Raw genomic sequence first — 20621 nt, forward strand, 5'->3', positions numbered from 1 at the left:
TCTAGACCATTTAGTGCCCTCCTCTTATCCTAAGTAAAATACAATTGCTGGCTCTGATATTCATTAGGTGATAATCCAGATTAATTCAGACTTTGATGTAGAAACAAGTCCTATTTCAGCTGCCAGGAAATCCAGATCGCCCCATGGAAAATGCACACACACATGCACGAACACACAGGCGCACGCAGTATGTAGAATGCCTTAAAGAAACTGTAGCTAACCACCTTATTAGTATTCCTCCCTCCTCTGTGTTTCACTTGCAGCAACAGAGGGCTGAGCAAAATGCAGTAGAACAGGGACAGAGACAGAGCTGGCAATCATCTCGGTGCAGGCTGCTGAATGTAGGGGGTGGGGGGGATGCAGCAAAGCAAGATTAATAACCTTGCCATAATCCTGTGCACCCTGGAAGGAGATACCTCCGGTGACTGAGCTGTTCTTGTCTTGATTAATTGGACTGAGTGAATGAGTGGCTGGCAATCCACCTGGTTTGGAGGCGACCCCCTGGTTTTGCTGCTCTCTGAATCCTCTACCCATCTGGGAAGGTAACAGTGAGACATACCATCTGCAGCACACACAGCAGCTATTGGAGGCTACTACTGACAGTTTGCACTACAGTTTTTTGGTGAGCAAGAAGCCAGGTATATTGTACAGTAGGATATTTCTGTGCTCAAGCTGCTGAATTTCACAATCTGGTTCTTCGATAGCCCCCTATGCTCCCTTTCCAATTGCCTTTGAGTTCTGGGCTTACTTTTGGCATAGTCTCCTGGACGCATTTTGCTGGGGATGGAAGAGCAGTAAATGGAACCTCTGAAAACTAATTGTTTTGCTTCTCTGTGACTCGAGAAGGAAAAAAAAGCTTTAAGAATCACATCCACTTGGAGGAATTTAAATTTCTCTCTGAGAAGTTTACAGAGGGACTGTACTAAAGGTAAGTCCAGGGGATTGTCTACCCCTTCTGTTTCCTTGTTTGTTTCCTGCTTGCTTGCTTAAAGTATGGAAAAAGGCTAAAACATTAGTACTGGGTGCATATGGAGTGTAGTGTTTGTAAAGTCTGTGCTTGTAGTTTGCATCCTTTTTTTACCTCCTTTTCTCTTTTCTGTTTTTTTTTTTTTTTTTTTTTTCCCCTCCTTCTCCTGCCATTTGCACAGTAAAAACGCTTGGAAAATAATATTCTATAGGGCTCCTGGAAAATGTTAGTTAAATAGCACTATAAAGCTCCTTTTATTTCAAAGGTATTAGAATTTCTAGGAAGAGAAATCTTTTTATTAAACAACCTAAAATATTTGGGAAGTATCTAAAATGGGCAAGAAATATAGCTTGTACAGTATCTTCAATAGAAGCCTCCATATTTTCATAAATCTTGTCTAGTTTTTTTTCTCTGCATTTCAGTCAGCTCTGGAATGATGAATATGTAAGTACAAAGCTGTTTCTGCTGCTGTTAGCCGAAGGAGAAGGTAGCAGAATAGAAATTTGTAGATTTGTGCATCCACTTACATGAAGTTCATCTTCTTGCTTCTCATTAACCTTTTGAATTCTGCTTTCATTTTTTTTTTTTTTTGCCTACAGAGTTTATGCAATATTTAGGACCAAACAATAATAACTCTTATGGTATAAAGTGCCAATCACAAATGAGTTTCTGTGGGCCATTAATTTTTGGGATGGGGGTGCTACTAAGCACTCAGCTGACCAAAGTAAATGTTTCATCCAGCATGGTTCATTGCACTCCAGAATTTCTGGAGATCTATCAGTTGTATTGCTCTGGTGCTACTCAGTATTTAAGCCTGGCACTTTGCCTCCCCCTGCACCTCCTTCCACCAATGCAGTTTCTACTGTAACAGTATGACTGTTGTAGCCTTTCCCAACATTCATTAAATAATAAAAATAAAATACCATTGCACTGCAATAGAATCAGAGCTCTTGTAGTTGAGCTTTTTTTTTATTGCTACACTGATAGTACTTAGCATTCCCAAGGAGGTAAGCAAACCATCTGTAAATACATTTCAAAGATGCTTCATTCTCCAAGTGCAATTGCTAGGTACTCATGCCTTTTCAATTATAGGAATATGAATGACTAATATTGAAGAATATGGTATCTCTTTGAAATACTGCATAGGTGGATATGTACTGTACATAGAGATCAACATAGAGTTCTACTGAATAACCAGATGTTCAGGGGCTTCTATGTGTGTGTATGCAAAGAAAGGGGAAATTACATCAGATTTGTAAATACAAAGACACATCAGATCTCTATTGGTACAAAGAAGTATAATGACCCTTGTAATAGATCCTGTGTTCGAAAGCTAAAAACTTAATGAAAAGGCTCTGCTTCAGAGTAATCAAATCACTTTATATTATTGCATCCTGTCAGTCAGTCCCTCTATTTCCCACTGGTTTTGCATAATAGCTTTAAAGATGGATTAAGGAAGAAAGAAGAACTGGTTATAGGTGTGTTTCCCCTCATTTTCTGGAAGTGATGCTTCTGTGTTGCATGTGTGTTTACTCTATATGATTATGACAACCAGATCTCTTTCTGGGCAGGATGCAGTTTGCCATAGTTTGCCCACATTGTACTTTTCTCAAGCCCCAACTGCGTGTTGCATCGGAATCTTACTTCACCAGGCATTGGGTTGTGTTTTCTTTTCACTATGAGGAACAATCTCTGTACAATGAGGGTCAAAAAAAAAAAAGGTGTGTGTGTGAGAAGAGATGACAACTCATGATTTTTAGAGCCTTACCATGGTTTTAGAATTGAAGCATTAAATGAGACTATCAAAGCAGAGATGTTGACTGGATGAAAGCAGGGGACAAACGTTCTGCCTGGAGATTAAACTTCCATGTTCTGGTGAAAAAGATGGCAGATTTTTCTTCATTTCCATTTGTGTATATTCTGATATATAGAATAAAACTTAGTAGTGTTGCCTTAAACTGAGTGGAAGAGCAGTTGCCTATATACTGGAAAAGAAGTATGTCATTGCTCTTTAGGGTGTCCAGCTGTTATTAATCATCTGTTTTTTATGTAGTCATGCTTATTCATTACCTTCTTATATTGTAGACTAAAGCAAATGCTTGTTATTTGGTATTTAAACAGGCTCACTGAAGAGGGAACCTTGTGCTTCTCTTCCCATGTTCCCCCAGTTGTGTTGGTTTAGTAGATTTTCATTAGAACTTTTCTGGAATTTTGCTTCTGATTTCTTAATTATACTGTCACACTTGTTATTTTTGGGGTTATTTTGGTATCTCTTATACATGATATTGTATGTTACATAATATGTTACTGCAAGATTGTTTTCTACTACTATTGCTACTCTTATGGTAAGAATGGAAATGAATAATACTAAGTTTTAGCAGGTTTTATGTGGGAACAGACTTCAGCACCAGTTGGACCATGTGGGGGTTTTGTTTTTAAAAAACCCCAAATAAGTAGTCAAATCTATAAAAGGAATATTGTTTCATTTTAGTGATCCTTGACTTTCAATTGTGTTTCATAGTGTAATGCCCCATATGCCTTCAGTCTCACCTAATGTGTAAAATACTTTCTCCTCTGTACTCTTTGGCTGCTTGTGTGAGCTCAATCCACTATGCTTTGTGCATCTTGCTGGAATTTGACAGGAAGGCCTGAATATATCTGGCAGTGTGTCATAGGTAAAGTGTCTCAGTAGGAGTGTGGATACAATGAGGTTCTCATGAGCTGAATTATCTAAATGTTGTTTTAAGAATAAGTGGAAGATAACAGAAATTTCTTTTTCACTTAGTTCCAGTTAATTGAGCAGCTTCCTTTTCTTGTTGCTGAAGTCAGCCAACCAGGCATTAACCTTCTCCAGCACGTGTTTCTGTGTTTTTAAGACCCAGGGTACTTTACACATGAATTCTTTCTTTCTTCTGGAACAAGCTGGGCTGACAACTGGTAAGGCAATCTTGAAGCAATGCAGTAGCATAGAAGTAAGGGGAGGGTGGGAGAGAGGAGATGTACCAGCAATTCCAGGATTAAAACCAAAGGAACAAGTTCTGTGGGAAGGCAGAACATGTCATTTTGATTGCTGACTCACTGTGTTGGCCTGCAATATTATCTTACATTAATGTGATGACACTGGCCTGGTTTTGAAATAAGGAGGCAGAAAAGAGTAGTTTTTCAGGAACACATTGTTATGAATGTATATGACTTTGACAAATATTCTGATCACTGGAAATTCATGCAGGTGAATTTCGGGTTCTTTACTCTTAAAAGAATTAATAGTAAGTAAAATTTACTTTTTTCCAGTTGAAGAAAAATGAAGCTACGAATACATCCTTTGAATTGACAAGTTAGGTGAATGAAGTGAATTGCATTCCACACCAACCCACCACCCTCATTCCCACTTTCTCTTTTACTCTCCTTCCCAATTCTTTTCATTCTGTGTCAAAGAATAAGGTCTAGGAGTGAGAATAAGGTCTAGGAGTGAAGGAGACTTCAAAATTCCTTTTCCTAGGCTAGCAAGCAAACATGGTAGGTAATATGCTGGTTAAGAGTCTTGAATTTCAACCAAATTAATTGTAATTTCTAAAACCAATTTCAGTATTCCTAGTTGGAAGTGTGAAAGTGAAATTTATTTGAGAGATTTGTTTAATTTTTTAGATTGTCAAAGTGACAGCTAATCAGGTTGTTTAAGGAGGACACTCATTATGGTGTTATTTATTATTTGTCTTTTCAGAGATTGAGGTAGCTAACAAGGCATCCTTTAATAGTAAGAGTTCCTAACATTATTTCAAATTACTGCAGAAGTTAACGTACTTTTGAGTTGTATACAAACAATTTAAAAAAAAGAGAATATATTTATTAAGACATCATAGCTTTCAGGAGTGGCACAAAAGGGTAGTGTTGAGGGCATGTACTATATATACAGGTGGGAATCTGTTTCCAGAGGCTGTTACTTCTCAGATTGTTCAGGTAGTGATGGTGAAATCCTCAAAGTGAAGATCAAATGACCCGATGGTATGCTGAGTTTTCTACAGACGTTTCATATTGCCAAGGAGGAAACAGCATTTTGGTATTCTCACAGTCTGCAAGATGCTGCTGTGTAAGAGCTCTTGCTGCCAAACTTAGAATGGTTACATAAGGTAGAATCCTATTGATCCTGGGGGAGGATGGTGGGCAGAGATTTCTTCAGAAACTGGAGACTTTCTCAGAACAGATACTGCAGAGGCAGAACTGTAGCAAGAAATCTAGGTCTCTTCCCAGTATGTATTGAAGAAACTTTTTGCACTGACAATTGTTTTGTAATTTGCCAAAATTTCTTCACTCAACTGGCCATCAGTGGTAAGTACTCTGTGTATTCTGTGCCTTGCAGAGGTGAACAGAAAAGTGTAAAACAAAAACATGCTTAAATGAAGCACATAACTGCCGACTAAGTGAAGGGCTTCTCCTCATGCATTTTTTACATATCATGGAGTTTGTGACCCGTGGCCAGCAGATTTTTCCATGAGGACCATTCCAATCTTTTTGGTAATTTTCGAGGTTGCTTAGTACGTTAATTTTATGTCAAGGACCCATGAAATCCATCATGTACTTGTAACTGCAGGATAAGTTCCAGTCCCGTTGTTTGTCCTGCTTACAAAAGAACAGACTTATATCACCCTCTGTTTAACTTCTCTGAAGCAGCTGATTTGGTGTGAAGGAAAGATAACAAGTGCAGTGGGAGGGCAGTAACTCTTTTTTGGAAATGTTTGCTTAATTTCATTTATCTTCCTGTGGGAGCATTGGAAGCCCTCTCCTTTCCCTTTTTTTAGCTGTAGGAGAAAAGGCAACATGAGGCTATGAAGGAGTGGGCATATTTTTTATAGAATCCTTATTTGTTTTTTGAAATTTGTCTACCAGTGTATAAACGTCACTGTTTTTTCCTGATGTCCCAGCAATAAATTGGCAAATGAGAAAGAACAGCAATGCTTCTATACTAGTCATATTAAATACATTGAAGACATCATTTTGGCATGATTATGTAAATCTAGGGATGGCACCTCTTAGTCTGTGTGATTTCCCCCTCACCACTTACTGTTCATCAGTTAAACATTCTTGAAAGCATCATTACTGAATGATGTGAAGCAAAGGTGAATGTTCTGAGGATTAGGCCTTTCCATAGAGGCTCTCATCTTGGGACTGCATTCATTTCAACTTATTTCTTATTTTCTCTGGAGTACCTCATGATAAAGGTGCATTTCATGTAAACATAAATTCACTATACCCTTGGTTGTTTCAGGAAAATTATACACTTTGAAACTAAACTATCTGCCTACTTAAAACCTGCAAGAGTAGCTGCCTTCTGTAAAGCAGAAAGTTCAATAGCAAAAACTGGAGAGAAGAGGGTGGAATAAGATGAACTCAGAGATTGCCTCAAAGGTGAAAGTACTTTCCTATTTTTGCAAGAATAGAAATAGCGATTGCATTGTTCAGATTGCATATGGAAGAAAGTTTTAATTTTGCATGCAAAGTGTATTTTGGCAGTTTAGCTGGGAGAAAATGGGTTTTAGAGTGTTCTTTTTTTTAAAAAAAACTTTTTGAGTGTATGCTTCAGAAATAATTCAGTTCTCAAATCTCCATTTTTATTTTGAATAAGGCTAATAACAGGAGTGGCATTATGAAAACTCCATAAGGAATTTGGAGCTCTCTTGAAAAAAGCTTTGAAAACTTAAGGCTTGGATTTGTCTACAAATTTGAGCTACAGTTCCTTAAATAAAAGATATTATTTATATCCTTTATTTATCCTTAAATATTAAGTAAAAATAAAACTCAAATCAGAACAGAACTTAGTGGAAGTACTGTCCCACCAGAGACTCTTCAGTTTTTGTATTACAATTGGGTTGTAAATATTAAAGTCATGTTCTTTATCTGTTCAGATATGCAATCATTCCTCTCATTAGCTAAAAATAGTTAACATTAAAATCAGTTGAATTCAGAAAGCCTGAAGAAACTGAGGCAGGAAGAAGAGGTAATTTACTAAGTAGGTATGCAAGAGCCTAAGTATCCGTAAATAGGCTGAAATCAAGTGACCAATACATGGAAAATTTTTATCATGTAATAGAACTGAATGTGTAGGTATTTTCGTTACTGGAAAAGAAAATGTTGTGATTTCTGGAGATCATGAACTAGACCTCAGAATATTTGACAATAGCAGTTTTTATATAATCAGCCATGTCTTCCATGAAAAATATATGCCAGAAGTGTGTAAATTTGACCCTCTCCAAAAACTAAAGAATTATGAATAGCTTTATATTATCAGCTCTAGAATGTGCAGAGGAAAGTGGCTGAGTTAATGCATGGTTACATGTAACCTGTGCCATCAGGAAGTAAACACTTTTCTTTCTTCTCTTCATGTTTCGTATCACACCTGTTCCATGTGGTTTTTTGCCTCTGAAATTTGCAGGGGATATTCGCAGTGGAGTGGGCTGTGTATTGGGCATTGCTCAGAGGCATTTCTTGTTCTGTGACCTGCAGGATAGTGTCCATGCTTTTTACTGGAGAGCAAAGTGGCCTCGGGGAGCAAGGACTGCCCTGGTTCTCCTTGGCTCTTTCCTGCCCTGCAACTACCTGGCAATTTAGATGAGTGGTAAGGGAGAGAGAGTACAGCCTGACTTGTGAGCTTTCCTTTTCCTCCTTTGTCATTGATATTCAACGCTTGCTGTAGTAACCCAATGCCCTCCTTTTACAGAAGTCACAACCCTTTCAGACCACAAAAGATCCCTTCAGACTGGGATTCCCTTGACAATCAGCTTTATAGTTTAAGCAGCTTTATGCCATACTGACAACAGTGACATTTGAGAGAGGTAACTAGGAGACTTCTTGTATTATAAATACTTGGCTTGGGAGTGTGTGCTTAAGAGTCTTAAGCTGCCTAAAAGAGTCTCTTAATCTGCCTTAATTCTTCTTATTATATTATTTTTCCGAAGTAGGTGGAGATGAACAATCTTTCTTTTCATTTAGATTAAAAGAGAAGTTCCACACCTGTCTCATTGAATATTATATTTATTATATTATATTATTTATATGTTCTACTAGACATACTTACAGAATGTAGAAAGAAAGGAGAAAAGGAGGAGTTTGTCGAATAAACTTATTTTTATATAATGTATTTTCCCATTTGAAATCAAAGCTTTGCTTTGAATCATGAACATTTCAATGATTTTTCCATCTGAAATGTAATGGAAGATTCTGAGGTCTGGCAGTGGAGAAGAGTAATTTCCTTATCTCTTATCTCTCTGTGAACATAAACCTACATCTTTTTCTCTGTCTAGGACTGAGCCAACTTGAAATGTTTATGTTGGTATCAGCAGGAAACAAGCTTCCCCAAAACTATCATTTTCTTTATGCTTTTGGATATGGATAGGGAAACTGTAGGAGAATGTAGGTGAACACAGGACAACCTATAAAGCCATGGCCTTGAGGATACAACAGAAGTAGAGATGGATAAAATTACTGCTCTGATATTCATATATGCTTACTTTGCCTGTAGAAATGTGCTTTGTTATTGAGGGAGGAGAAAAGCCATGACTTGCCAAAATGTGCTTTCTAAATCTATGAATATTTAGAAAAATAATAATTTCTAAATGTAATGTGAATACTTATTAAGTTTATTTTGTCCTAGTTTAATGTCTATTATACAATGAGAGTGCTCTTTTTCTTTTAAGCAGAAACCATACATGAGCTTAAAATCTTTTACTTCTGAACATTGCTGGTGGTTGTCCTTCTTTCCATATTGTTTAACTGTAATTGGTGTACTAGAAGGCTCCTTCAATGATCTTGTCCATTGCCCGAGGGCAATGGAAATGAATAGATGCTTCCAATAAGGGCATCAGTTTATGAGAATAGACATTTGACCTCCAGTTGTTCTACAAATTATTGTCTAAATAATACTTTTCAAATGTAGGTGCATTTCTGAAGTCAGTTCAGGCTGAGACTGGTTTAATTATTTAAGCCTAGTGGTGAGCACTATGAGAAGCAGTGGAGAAAAGGTCACTGGAGCAAGAAGAACATGTCTTCTACAAAAGGCCCTGATGTTCCACTTGATTTTAGTAGGATAAATACACAGACACTAGGAAACATTAAGAATTTAAGTTTACATGGGCTTTTTACCATTGTTAGTAATGGGACTGGAAATTGCCTTTTGTTAGTGTAATACTGTTTAAATTTTTAATATTACAAAAGAAGTGCTTTAATTGTTTCCTTTTCTGAAACAAATCATGAATATGCTCCTACACTAAAAATGTTTTGAGCAAGACTACTAGTGTGATACTAAGGTGGTTTGGTTTTCACATCTTAAAGGCTGGTACTTGAGCTGTTGTTTTTTTTTTTCAGTTCCCTAGAGTCTCAATTTTATTTTTATGATTTGATATTATCATTGAGAAGAAGATTGTGTGGATGATATGAAACTAATGTTCTTTGTCCTTGGTTTATTTCCAGATTAGAAGTCTGTTGGATTCTGTTGGTTTAGTAGACAAAAGAAAACAATACACCTCAGTTGTCTCATTGCCCTATCCATTAGACATGATAATCCCCAATAGTACTGGAAATATGTACTGCCTTTAAATCTAGGCAGGTGTTCTGGTCCTTTTAGAGGGACCAGGCTCTTTTTCTGTGCCTGTTGATATTAACCGAGTTCAGGTAAGTATAAAAATGTCTAGGAAAAAATAGTCTTATTTGATCTATTACAGGCGTATGTAGCTACTTTGTGATCTGTCTTAATTGCTTTTGCTTTCTCTGTGGCCAGTTTTCTTGTAGGATAAAGAGTGTACAGATTTATGTACTGTATAGACTACTAAAGCTGTTATTGAACGATTGCATTATGCTGGTAAATTGCTCCCCAGTGTATGGTTACTGCCCCTCAGGACAAAAATGAGAAGCTTCCCTGCTACCACTACGTGTCCTTCTGATGCTATTTCTGATTAAGTTGATTTCTCTGCATTATAGTAACAAATATCTTTAATGGCATTTCATTATACATATGATGCCCCAAGTTTCATCAAATGAGAAAAAACTTTTACTTGCTTGGACTTTCAATTTCTACTTGCAGGCACTCAGCAAGCAGTAATTTTGTAAATTTATTGTTGAATAGCTGATAAAATGCAATCATTTTGCAAGTTAAAGCAATAATTTCCTTTAGAGATCAAACTATTTTAACTGGCAGAACTGGCACAAAATGGGATGTCCAAGCAATGCATTGTTGGTCAAGACTGTGGTTCAGATATTTGGTCTTTTGCTCTCTGTGACCTTTAGTGCCAAAATTTTTAATTAAGCTGCTCATCCCCAGGCAGGAGTGAGGATCAGTACACCAGTGTTGCTTTGCTGCTACCTTTTGCATTACCTTTATTGGCTAAGTAGGTTTAAAACTGCACTTCAGTAGTACAGGACAGATGGAGAAATGGGTCATACTGGGGATGCCTGAATCTGAACTACCTGCAACAAGCCCTTGCTAGGACTGATGCAACTGCTCTTCACACTGGATGAGGGCAATAAATGTGGATCACCAAGTCAGGATAGTGGGCAGCTTCTGTGTCATTAGCAACCTTAGATTTGGCTTTGTTTGTAAATATTGCCATCATAATTTCAGTCTTGTTCTTTGCTGGCTTTGCATGCCCTTTGCTGGTAAGGATCGAGATGAAATATGCAAGCAAATTCTGACTCATTTCCTTCACACTGGCTCAAGAATAATTTGAGAATGATTAAGCAAGGGTTGAGTCACTAAAAGTCACTAAATCAACCATGAAGTTCCGACTTGCTGTATTGGAGGCTGTGTCTTGCTTTCCATTGTTTTGCATAGCCCCCATTCACAGTGGGTGTGAAATCCAGCCACAGTTTGTACAGCAGCTTATGCTAATACATTTTGTTACAAATCCTGCTCTGGAATTGCAGGGTTGATTCTGTTTCCCCCAAGGGTAGAAACAACAAAGTAGGATTGTGAGATCAGTTTAAAGAATAGAGACGAATATTACAAAGCCCATACAGGTGTTGAGCTGCTTTAATTGCTTTGTAGCTGCATAGGGAAACTTGAGGACCGACACTGCTCTGAGGACACGGGTTGGTAGAACTCAGAGCAGTTGGACCATGCAGCAGCTCCAGGGCTTAGGGGTCTGACAGCAGGCCAGCCAGCTGTTCCCAGCAAAGGCTCTGATTGCAGTGCTTGGTAAAAGAATACCTCTAGCTAGAGTTTTAACGAAGTTCAGATTATGTTGCCTTGAACCTTATAGTCACAAATTTAGAGGAATCTCTGCCCCCTGAAGATGATCTATATGATATTTAATGAATATGAAGATTATAGGCTTCCATCAAAAAGTAATATGACTCTAGTGATTACTCTTAAATTTATGGGATATAATAAAACACTAATACAGCATATTCCCATTTAATTAGCCCATAGCATCTAATGTTTGGGGTGTTATTTTCAATAGAACTTGATTTGAGAATCCAAAAATAGAAAATATTTATTAAAAAGCAAGTTTTCACCCTAATCCACCTTAGTATGTATTCCTTTACAGAGTAAATATATTTAAATTTAGGATCTTGTTTACAGTTGAAGCACAGAACAACACTGTAATATTTTACCCCTTCACATCTGTTGTGGTACAGAAGATTTATTTAAAATAGTTCATAAAGATGGTGGCTTTGAATTCTGATTTTGGAAATTAATACATTAAGAGCTTGCAAATTCACAAGAGATGATGAAACTATGTGGGGTTTAAATTCTAGGTTCTTGGATATGACAGAGACAAGTTTTAACAATATATTTACATTAATTTCTATGTATGTGTAGTCTTCCTCTAGAAAGCTTAAAAATAATTTATAATTCCAAATTTGAATAAGAAAAAGCACCAAGTCCTCCAAGACAGTCCCTACCACCTTCTGCATAAATACAACTATTATTTAAATAATACCATTAGTAGCACTTTAGTCTTGTTATGATCTGTCACTGTCAGAATGAGGTTGTATCGGTATTAAAATACTTTGGGCTAGTTTCTTTTACAAAATAACTTGAACTGAATTTGTCTTTTGACTTCAAATCTTCATAAATACAGATACCCCCCTTGTCTCTGCTGTCTTCATTGTTCTCTTAAAACTGTGTGACACAAACATTTTCAGACTTTATTCAGGGAGTAACACAGTATTTATTTAGAAATCCATTACTGTTCCCATGTATAAAGCTAGAAATAGTATGTGAGCATATACATTCATCTATTATTTCAGAAGTTTCAAGTGCTTCTGCCATAATCACATAATCATATAGAATTATAACAAGCTGATTTTCTGTACAAAACATTAAAACTTCTTGTACTTGTGAGGTGAACAACTATCAGAAACTTTTTAGTTGACTTTTTTGTTTTAGCCTGTGCAAACAAGATTAAATTTCAGCTAGTGGTGGCCCCATCTTGTCTCCAAACATTAGTTTGGCATTTCACTGACCACAGATATTTGCCTTCTCCCCCATAGAAGCTTCCTCCATTGAGCTTCCTCTGCAAGTCTTTAGAAAGACTGGAGCCCACTATTTAAAGACCATTTAAGTGAGCTGTATCTCTACTTTAAATCTTTTAATCTCTTCTCTTTACTGTTTTTTCTGGACTCCTTACTGAATTTTATCATGATTGAGAGCAGTTTAAAATCGGTTTGTTTTCTTCATGACCTGGAGGCGCTTAAAGTATAGCTCTAAAAGAGCTCTTTTAAATTCAGTGCATCCTGGTGCAGCACAAGCCTTGGGAACAGTCGCCAGCAGGGCTCGTGGAGCACCGGTCCAGCTGCTTTTCCTCTCGGTTTGTACCGGGAAGGGGAGGAGCGGAGTGGGGAGGCAGCCGGACTGGGCGCGGTAAAGCATCCTGCCGCTAAGCGAGCAAGCGGAGGTGGTGCTAACCACTCATTAGTTCATTAGCTGTGGGTGTTGTTGTGGCTTAATTTGCTTACTGCAAACATGTAAATCCAATAAGAAATAGGTGAAATGACCTTATTACCTCTCCCAATCTCTCCCCTCCCTTTTGTCATAACAGTCCTGTCTCTGATGCAGGTATATAATTTATTTGTTACCCACTTTGATCTGAAGAGCTGCCTAAGGCTCAGGGCTTTGTGTACTGTGTTAAGAGATGTTGATGACAGTGACTTTGCTGAATCTGTTCTTTTAGTATGGAAGGAATTGAGCAACAACAACAACCTAAGCTTACTTCAGACATTGATCAAGTTAAAAATGTTCAGAGAAAGAAATGAGCAACTTTTGTTTGTGGTGTATTAGTTTTGATTGCTCCCTCTGATTATTTTTTTGGGTTTTTTTTTGCATGGAACGGGATTGGCTAATGTGACCACTAGTCATTCAGCCCTGGCACAGATGCAGATGTTGCTGTAAATGCTTCTTGGTTTGATGAAGGAGACTAAAACAATCCTGTAACTGTAATGAATAATGGTTGTTTGCACCTTGGAACAATGAAAATGTTAACCCATTTCTTTCCTAGATGGAATAACACAAGTGTTCCATGCCTCTCCCTGTTACATTTTAAATTTTTTATTTTTTTGGTACACGGTTCTTTATCCAGGTTGGATTTGGTTAGTGTTTATTGTCAGAAAGTAAATACAGTACTTCAGATTTATAAAGCACTTGTTTAGTTCCTAAATGAAAAATTACTATTTTCTGTTGAAAGAAGGAAGCTCTATGGCTGCCACTGCACTAGAATGGCTGGTAGAGTTAGAGTTATCTTTAGAAATCAGAGTAAAATCCCATTCAGACAAACATAAAGTGTTCAGAACTCTTTGTTTCATTATTCAGGTGTGCATAATCACATTACTTTTACCTTGGTCATCTTTTAAGGTAGCTTTTAAGTCACAAGGTCTTAAATTTGGAAGACCTGAAATCCTAAATTCTACCCTAGATGAAAGCTTTTCAGCAAAGTGCTATGGCCAAGGGCTAAAACTTGTGCAGAGTCCAAAGCTGCAAAATGCAGAAGTTTCCTTTAATTATGGCAATTTGAAACTGGCTCAAATAGAAGTTATTACTATAAAAGTTAAACTTATGAGACTGTCAGAAAACCAATCATATCCAGACTCTAATGACTTGGAAAGTCATCTATAGTGAACCTCACTACCAGTTTAACAGAGTGTGTGACTGAATTCAAATAGCTGCTATTTCAATTTTTCTGTTTATCCACTTGACTCTTGAAGTACAATACCTTATTCTTGTTTGCCATGTAGAACTAGTCTTGCAGTAGGAAAAATTCAGTGTCTTGATTTACAGGTGGGCTAAGTGATTTCATAACTCATTAATATGGATTAATCTATCAGTGGGGAAAAAATCTTGCAATTCTACTTATTCTAAGTGTGTAAGCATGATTAATTTTAGATTCAACCTGGAAATAGAAAGTGGCATTTTCTTTCTCCCCATTAAAAAAATTTGCATCTGTTAAATGGAAGTGTTCATGAAGCTTGGAGAGAGAGCAGTTCTTGAAGTGTTTCAGGAGTATTTTGAAAAGCATTGTGGAAGTAGGGCTATTCTTCTGTGTTTCTTTCAACTATGAAAATTTCTTTGAGAACCACAAGTCTGCTTTTCTGAAAGTGTTACTCCTTGTGGTAGCTTGTTAAATGGCAGCTGATGCTAGGACTTTATGTGTATATGTGAAAGGCTATGGCATAAATCAAGCACACAGGGAGGACTGCAATACATATGTTACTGGTAATAAGCTACATCCACATGAAGGAAGTTATTCTAATATACACATGGGAAAGTGAGGTGCTTATTATAAGGCATGCTAGAGATTTATCACTTTAAAGTACTTTATAACCATTTAAAAATGCTTCAGCATCCTTTTGATTAAAAAAAAAAAGCCCAGACCAAACAGAAAATTATACTGAACTATTGGTAATTTTGTTGTGTTTGTGTTGAGGTAGCACTTTAAAAGCATCTTGCTGCTTAGCTAATACTTATGCTAATGCTTACTCATTCATTCTGTTCTCACATTGGTTAACATATTGGGGTATTATGTTGGTGGAAGACCAGTGCGGCATTGGGTATTCCAGTGAACAAGATATTATAAATGTTCCTTCAGAAAAATCCACCTGTATATTGAAATTGTGCAAATACCACAAAATTATAATGAAATGTACTGTGGTTTCTCTTGTGCCAGTAAGGTATTTATCATTTGGTTTAGGATATTAAAGAATGAATGAACAGTTTAACACATGGCAAGCTACTTCCAAATAACTCTTCAAAGGACTAGAACAGAAGTGTGAAATAAAAAAAAAAAATTAAAATCACTGTTTTCTTGGTTTCTTCTTTAGCTATGAAGAGTAATACCAGTGTCCAAAAGAAGCAGTTTTCTGCACTGTAAATGATTCTTTCTCCTGCTTAAAACCAGACCTTTAATAGGTTGTATAGTTGTCAGTAATTTTAGAGCTCTTTTGAAAACATTTATTTGCTTCCACTTCTGTCTCACTTTCTGTTCTTATCTGTGTAAACTTTGTCCTTTTCTGGGAGGAAAGACACTTTTCTTTCCCTCTGGAAATCTCACTTGACATTTAGCAAGGGATGTTTGTAAGAATGTCAGATTGATGAGAGCTGCTTGCTGAAGTCTCACGATGTTCATTCAGCTGAACAATATCTGTTGTTAACAGCTATAATTATTATAAGCAGGTTTAAAAGGACAAGCTTATTGCTGTATTTTGGCAAGATGCTTTTGAGCTGCTGGTTACTCAATAGTAATACTTGGCACATTATATTGCTTTTTATCAAAGTGCTTATAGATATGGACTAATTAAATGCATCAGAGGCTATCTGTAGGTTGCTTGGTTGAGGGGAAGTAAATGGCAGCTTATATTGTACAATTTGTGAGTGTTTGGGTTCATAATGACAAACAAGAGATGGAGATAGGGCCTTTGTAATGGAGATATGACTCTTTGCTCAAGTTTTGTCTGGAGCTTTCAGATGTGGCTTCATATTTCCATACCACCTGTGGGAATTCAGTAACTAAAAATGAATCATTAAAATTGGAAAAAACCTTGACTGTCATTGAGTCAAAACATACAAAGCTTTTTTCCTCTGGTAAGACAAGACAGCACAGGTGTGGCTCTAAAATAGAGGTGAGGCAGCACAGATCACCTTACTGAAGGTGCTGGAAGCTGCTTACAAGTGAGAAGTTCCAGGAACCTTGGGAAAACTGACTTTTGGAGTTACAAAGGTGCAGTATTTGCAATACATGCAACATGACCCACAGGTTGTATTCCTGAATCTTACTGTCCTTTAGTTTTTACCTAGGACCTCTTTTATCAGACAAGTTGCTAGTGATGGTTATTCTGCAAAGAAATATGAAACAAAGCACTGCAGAAAAATGAAACAAACCAGCTTACTTAACATGATTGTCATGTGTCTTCTAATGGTTCTTAGCTAGTCAAGCATCGGATGTGTAATAAGCAAGAGATCCCTGTTTATATTGAGTGTAGTGTATTATGCAGACAGCTCTGGGCACATATGTAATCAGATAAGTACTTGAGCCCGGGGTCTAGTGACTATTGGTGCCAATTGATAAAAAGATTGCTGCATAGTAGACTAAATGGTAATTGGGCCATATGTTAGGAAAGGAAAGCACACATTTTGCCAACTGACTCTGTTGAATGTACCTGGCAGAACAAGACAATATCTTACCTATGCATTTCATGTGTATGATACAGGAAACTAGAAATCATAATGTAGCTAAATAGGTACTGGAAATGGGAAGTTCTTTTCCTAAAGTTTTTGAGATAAAATTGTGTTTGTGGAAGTCTCCTTTTATTGGTCATCCTACTGGTTTGATGTAGAAAGAAATATCTACATAAATTTATCTTATGGTTCAGAGAAAGGTGATAGCATGTGAATTTCCAAGCATCATAAACTGTGTAATTTGCAGTTTGGGCATTTATATAAATCATCACAAAGAATTATGAAATAATGTTTCACTGATTATTAAGTTAAGTGAAATATGCTCTGACCAGCTCTACTGATCTTGAAACCATGTGACATATTTGAGCCTTTTAGACTTGAGAGCAGTTAAGAGATCTCAAAAATGGATTTTCTTGTATCTTGTGTGTTCCTTTTGCATAAGCAAGCAGAATTCCCTTTGAAAAGTTCTACACTATTACTAATTCTTATTGTGGCAATAATAGCCATATTTGTTTCAGAAGGCTTCCATGTGTAGCAATTCTTCATAATCTGACACTTATTTGGGCACATAAATCAAAATTGAGCATTTAAAAATTCAGGCCTTTGTTCACTCTGGTGTTGTTTATATTCAGTTATCATATTTCAACTTTACACATTTTCACTCTCCACTTTATATATCTGCAGCTCTGGACAAAACATTGCTGATAATCATGAGACTCTGGCTGCTCACTGACATTGCTGGGAAACTGTGGTCCCTGTCATCCTGGGCTGACTTTTGAGCTTGCCGGGTTTTTTTATTTCAAGTCCTGATGTACTGATAAATAATTATAGAGAAGATCATTCACCTCTCTGTAGGTTTGCTAACTTCCTATGAGCTTTAGTCCCCACTTTACAGCCTCTATTTTGAAGACATTGTCTGAACTGACCCTGATTAGCATTGTTAGGGTGGTTCATCAACCTTAAATACACAAAGCTTCTGGGTGTGCTTTATAGGATTTTTGTCTACTTAACTTTTTTTGTGCTGTCTCATATTATCAGGTGTTATATTCATTTTGGGAATGATTTTTTGGTAAAATTTAGCCTTATGAAGGGAGAGACCAACCCACTGGGAGGCTACTAATTAGGATAGATTAAAGGATAATCTTCTTTAGGTGTGCGTTTGAAAGGATGTCAATGGTGTCTGCCCACGGAATGTTCGGATGTACTTGTATAATTTTTGGCAGATGTCTAATTTCTTTTTAAAGACCTTCAATGATGAAGACTATGCAGCCTCTCTAGGCACATTTGTCCTTTACATGAACTAGTGAGCTGTCGCTGAGAAGTTGGCTGTAGAGTTTCAAAATTTATTAATGCAGTTAGGGCCCTCATCTGTATACCAATGTACTTTTCCTTATTCCCATCAGCATGTGCTGGATGACTTCACAGATTATAGTCCTTTAACTAGAGGATGTCAAATTCTGCCAGAGAGTAACATTCTGAGGCCCAGTATGTTCTGTCTGTCTGTATGTTTGCATTTTCTGCCAGACTATTGCTGGGAACCCTGTAGGTTTGGTTTTACTTGGGTTTGGTTTTACTTGGGAGTGGTTCTAGGGAAATTGCGGGCATTTCTTCTGGAACTTGGTTGAGTAAAGAGACAGCTGCTAAGGATAGTTATGTGACAAAACATGTAGGATTTTGTTTCTTCCCAGTATCTTGTGGCTTGCTATTGGAGTCACTTTGCTTATGACTATGTGATCTTCCCTCCAGCAACTGAGTATGTTTTCATAAACAGAACATAACTGATTTGATAATGCTTTATGTGAGTAGGGATGTTTCCATACCCAAAAGGTAGGGATACCAGATAAATGGTAAGAGCAGATGGCACTGTCATTATCAGAGGAAAATGACTAAAGTTGCTTGAGTGGGGGAAGTGAATCAAAGAATTCACTGCATAAGCAAGCTCTCAGCTGTCTTTGTATACTTAGCATTTCAGATTCAGCTCTGCTCCTTTTGCTACTTTGCTCTGCTTTCAGCTAGAGGCAAGTTCTCCTTTGCTTCACAGACAAAGAACCATGGCAGAGCTGTTGACCTTGGAAGCAGCTGGGTGGGAGGACATAGTAAAGAGCTGGTCTCCCATGGCTAGAGGCAGTCTCAGAGTCCTGAGTGACCAAGAGGAGGAAGAGAGATGGGACAAGGTGGGGATTGTAGCAATTGGGGAAAAGAAGCCTTGCACAAGCATCTGGAGCTAAGCAATCTCCTTGTTTATTTCTCCAAGTGGGCTGTCCAGTTTTATGTCCCATATGTGTTTAGCTGCTTGCAGTGCTTGCTTGCTAAGATTTATGAAGTCTGCATAACATGACTGCATGCTGATCAGCTTTCATTTTAGAGCACTGAGTTGGTGTAATTGCCTCTAGGATGAGCCAAGTCAGTGTTGAAACTTTGGCTGTGGGAGAAATGCAGTCCAGTGCTCTTAGTTTGGGGGTAGAAATGGAAATTTTGGTGTGTTGCCCACTGATTCATGAGTAGGTTTTTGTTACAAAGTCACCACCCTGAAACAGAAAATAATGGAAATCCAAAACAACTTTCTGTAAAGCTGTAAATGAAACATTCAACACTTAGTCTGTCTGGAAATATGTTCCTTGGTGTTAACGTGGTTGGAGACATTGGTGTACACAGTTGTAGTACAAAACATTTTGTTGTATACTTTTCATGTTACTATTAAAATTTTAAATTTTATTTCTTATTATAATCTAGCTGTGGGTTTTTTTCTGATGTGAATGCTAGTTAATAAAAATGTTTTCCCTAGACTGTTTAGTTTGGATTTTTAAAAATCTAATTGAAAATATTCCTTTCTGCTCTCCTGAATCCTTATTTTTGTGGCTGTTTTGTGGCTGTTGAGTCACTTGTTTCACATATCATGTGTTAACTGATATTTTTACTTGCTATTTTATTACATTGGTTCTTAGGCTCTCCAGAATGTGTTTCTATTGTGCTATTTGCTATGCAAATGTAGGAGAGTGATGATTTCTCCCTGCAAGGTTCTGTGCTTTCATGTGTAAGCTGGGGGGCAAAGATTGTTCAGACTCGAGAAGAAATGATGGTGTGTGAAAGGTTCTTAGTATATTAAACATGGTGTAGGCAAAAAGAAAATCTATTTTAGGAGTCAGGTTCTCTATTTATAGTTCTTTGCACACCTTTCTGAGATACATTTAAAGCTGCATCATCTGACGTGATCTAGCAATCGGCTCTCCGAGAAGGCGCTCTTTTGAACGAAAAGGGAGATCCAAAAGCAGGCTCTTTAGTGGCCCTCGTTGCGCTAATTACCTGCGCAAAGCCCTTCCCTGGCCCGCCGCTCGCCCGCAGGAGCGGCGCGCTGCCGGCCGCCCCTGGTGCCGCTCCCGCCGGGGCGGCTGCCCCGCGGCCGCGCTCCCGGGCGCTGCGGCACTCGCTCCTCGGCAGCGGGCCCGCTCCCGGCTCCCAGCTTCCAGCATGCTGCCGGCAGCCGGAGAGGAGCTCCCTAGTGGCAACGGCAGGGAAACAAACAGCTCCTTTCCCCCTCTTAATCCTCGGCAAAGAATGGCACCGGCGCCGCAGCTGCATCGCGGTGAGCGCTAACCGGCGGCTTTGCTCGGTGTCACTTGCTGACCTCCTTTTCTTTTGGCACGCTGTGTTTACCTCCTTAGCCGTGTGGCTACTGTTTTGTGTCACACTTGCAATAAGTTCTCAGCAGGGCTTCTCTGTCCTTCCAATTTTCTTGTAGAACTGTATTGCAGTGTCTTTATCCTGAGGGAGCTGCTGCAACTGAAGAACAGTAGGAATAAATAAGTTGCTTTGCGTGCCTTGTTTGTTTTCTTTTACCTTCAGGCCAAGTTCTTGATACTATAAAACAAAGTTTTCCTTTATACTGTGTCAGAACCTGTGAGCACTCTTTTTATACTAAATTTTATTATTTTAGTGGGACCCAGGGTAAAAATTGGCTTGTTACTATCAACCTGTCTACCTTCTATGAAGAATGCTTGT

General features: G+C 37.9%; 1 protein-coding gene across 11 annotated transcripts in view; it reads left to right on the forward strand.

The window, feature by feature from the left end:
* The first annotated feature begins 254 nt into the window (after positions 1-254).
* The window catches only part of LRRC4C (leucine rich repeat containing 4C), a 473541-nt gene continuing 453174 nt past the window's right edge, over positions 255-20621 (forward strand). For all 11 annotated transcript variants that reach the window (XM_077784229.1, XM_077784224.1, XM_031505046.2 and 8 more), the window contains exon 1: positions 255-928. The gene's annotated coding sequence lies outside the window, so the exon portion shown is untranslated. The remainder of the gene's footprint in view (positions 929-20621) is intronic.

The sequence above is a fragment of the Lonchura striata genome, chromosome 6 (genome assembly GCF_046129695.1).
Source record: "Lonchura striata isolate bLonStr1 chromosome 6, bLonStr1.mat, whole genome shotgun sequence".
Lineage (NCBI taxonomy): Eukaryota > Metazoa > Chordata > Aves > Passeriformes > Estrildidae > Lonchura > Lonchura striata.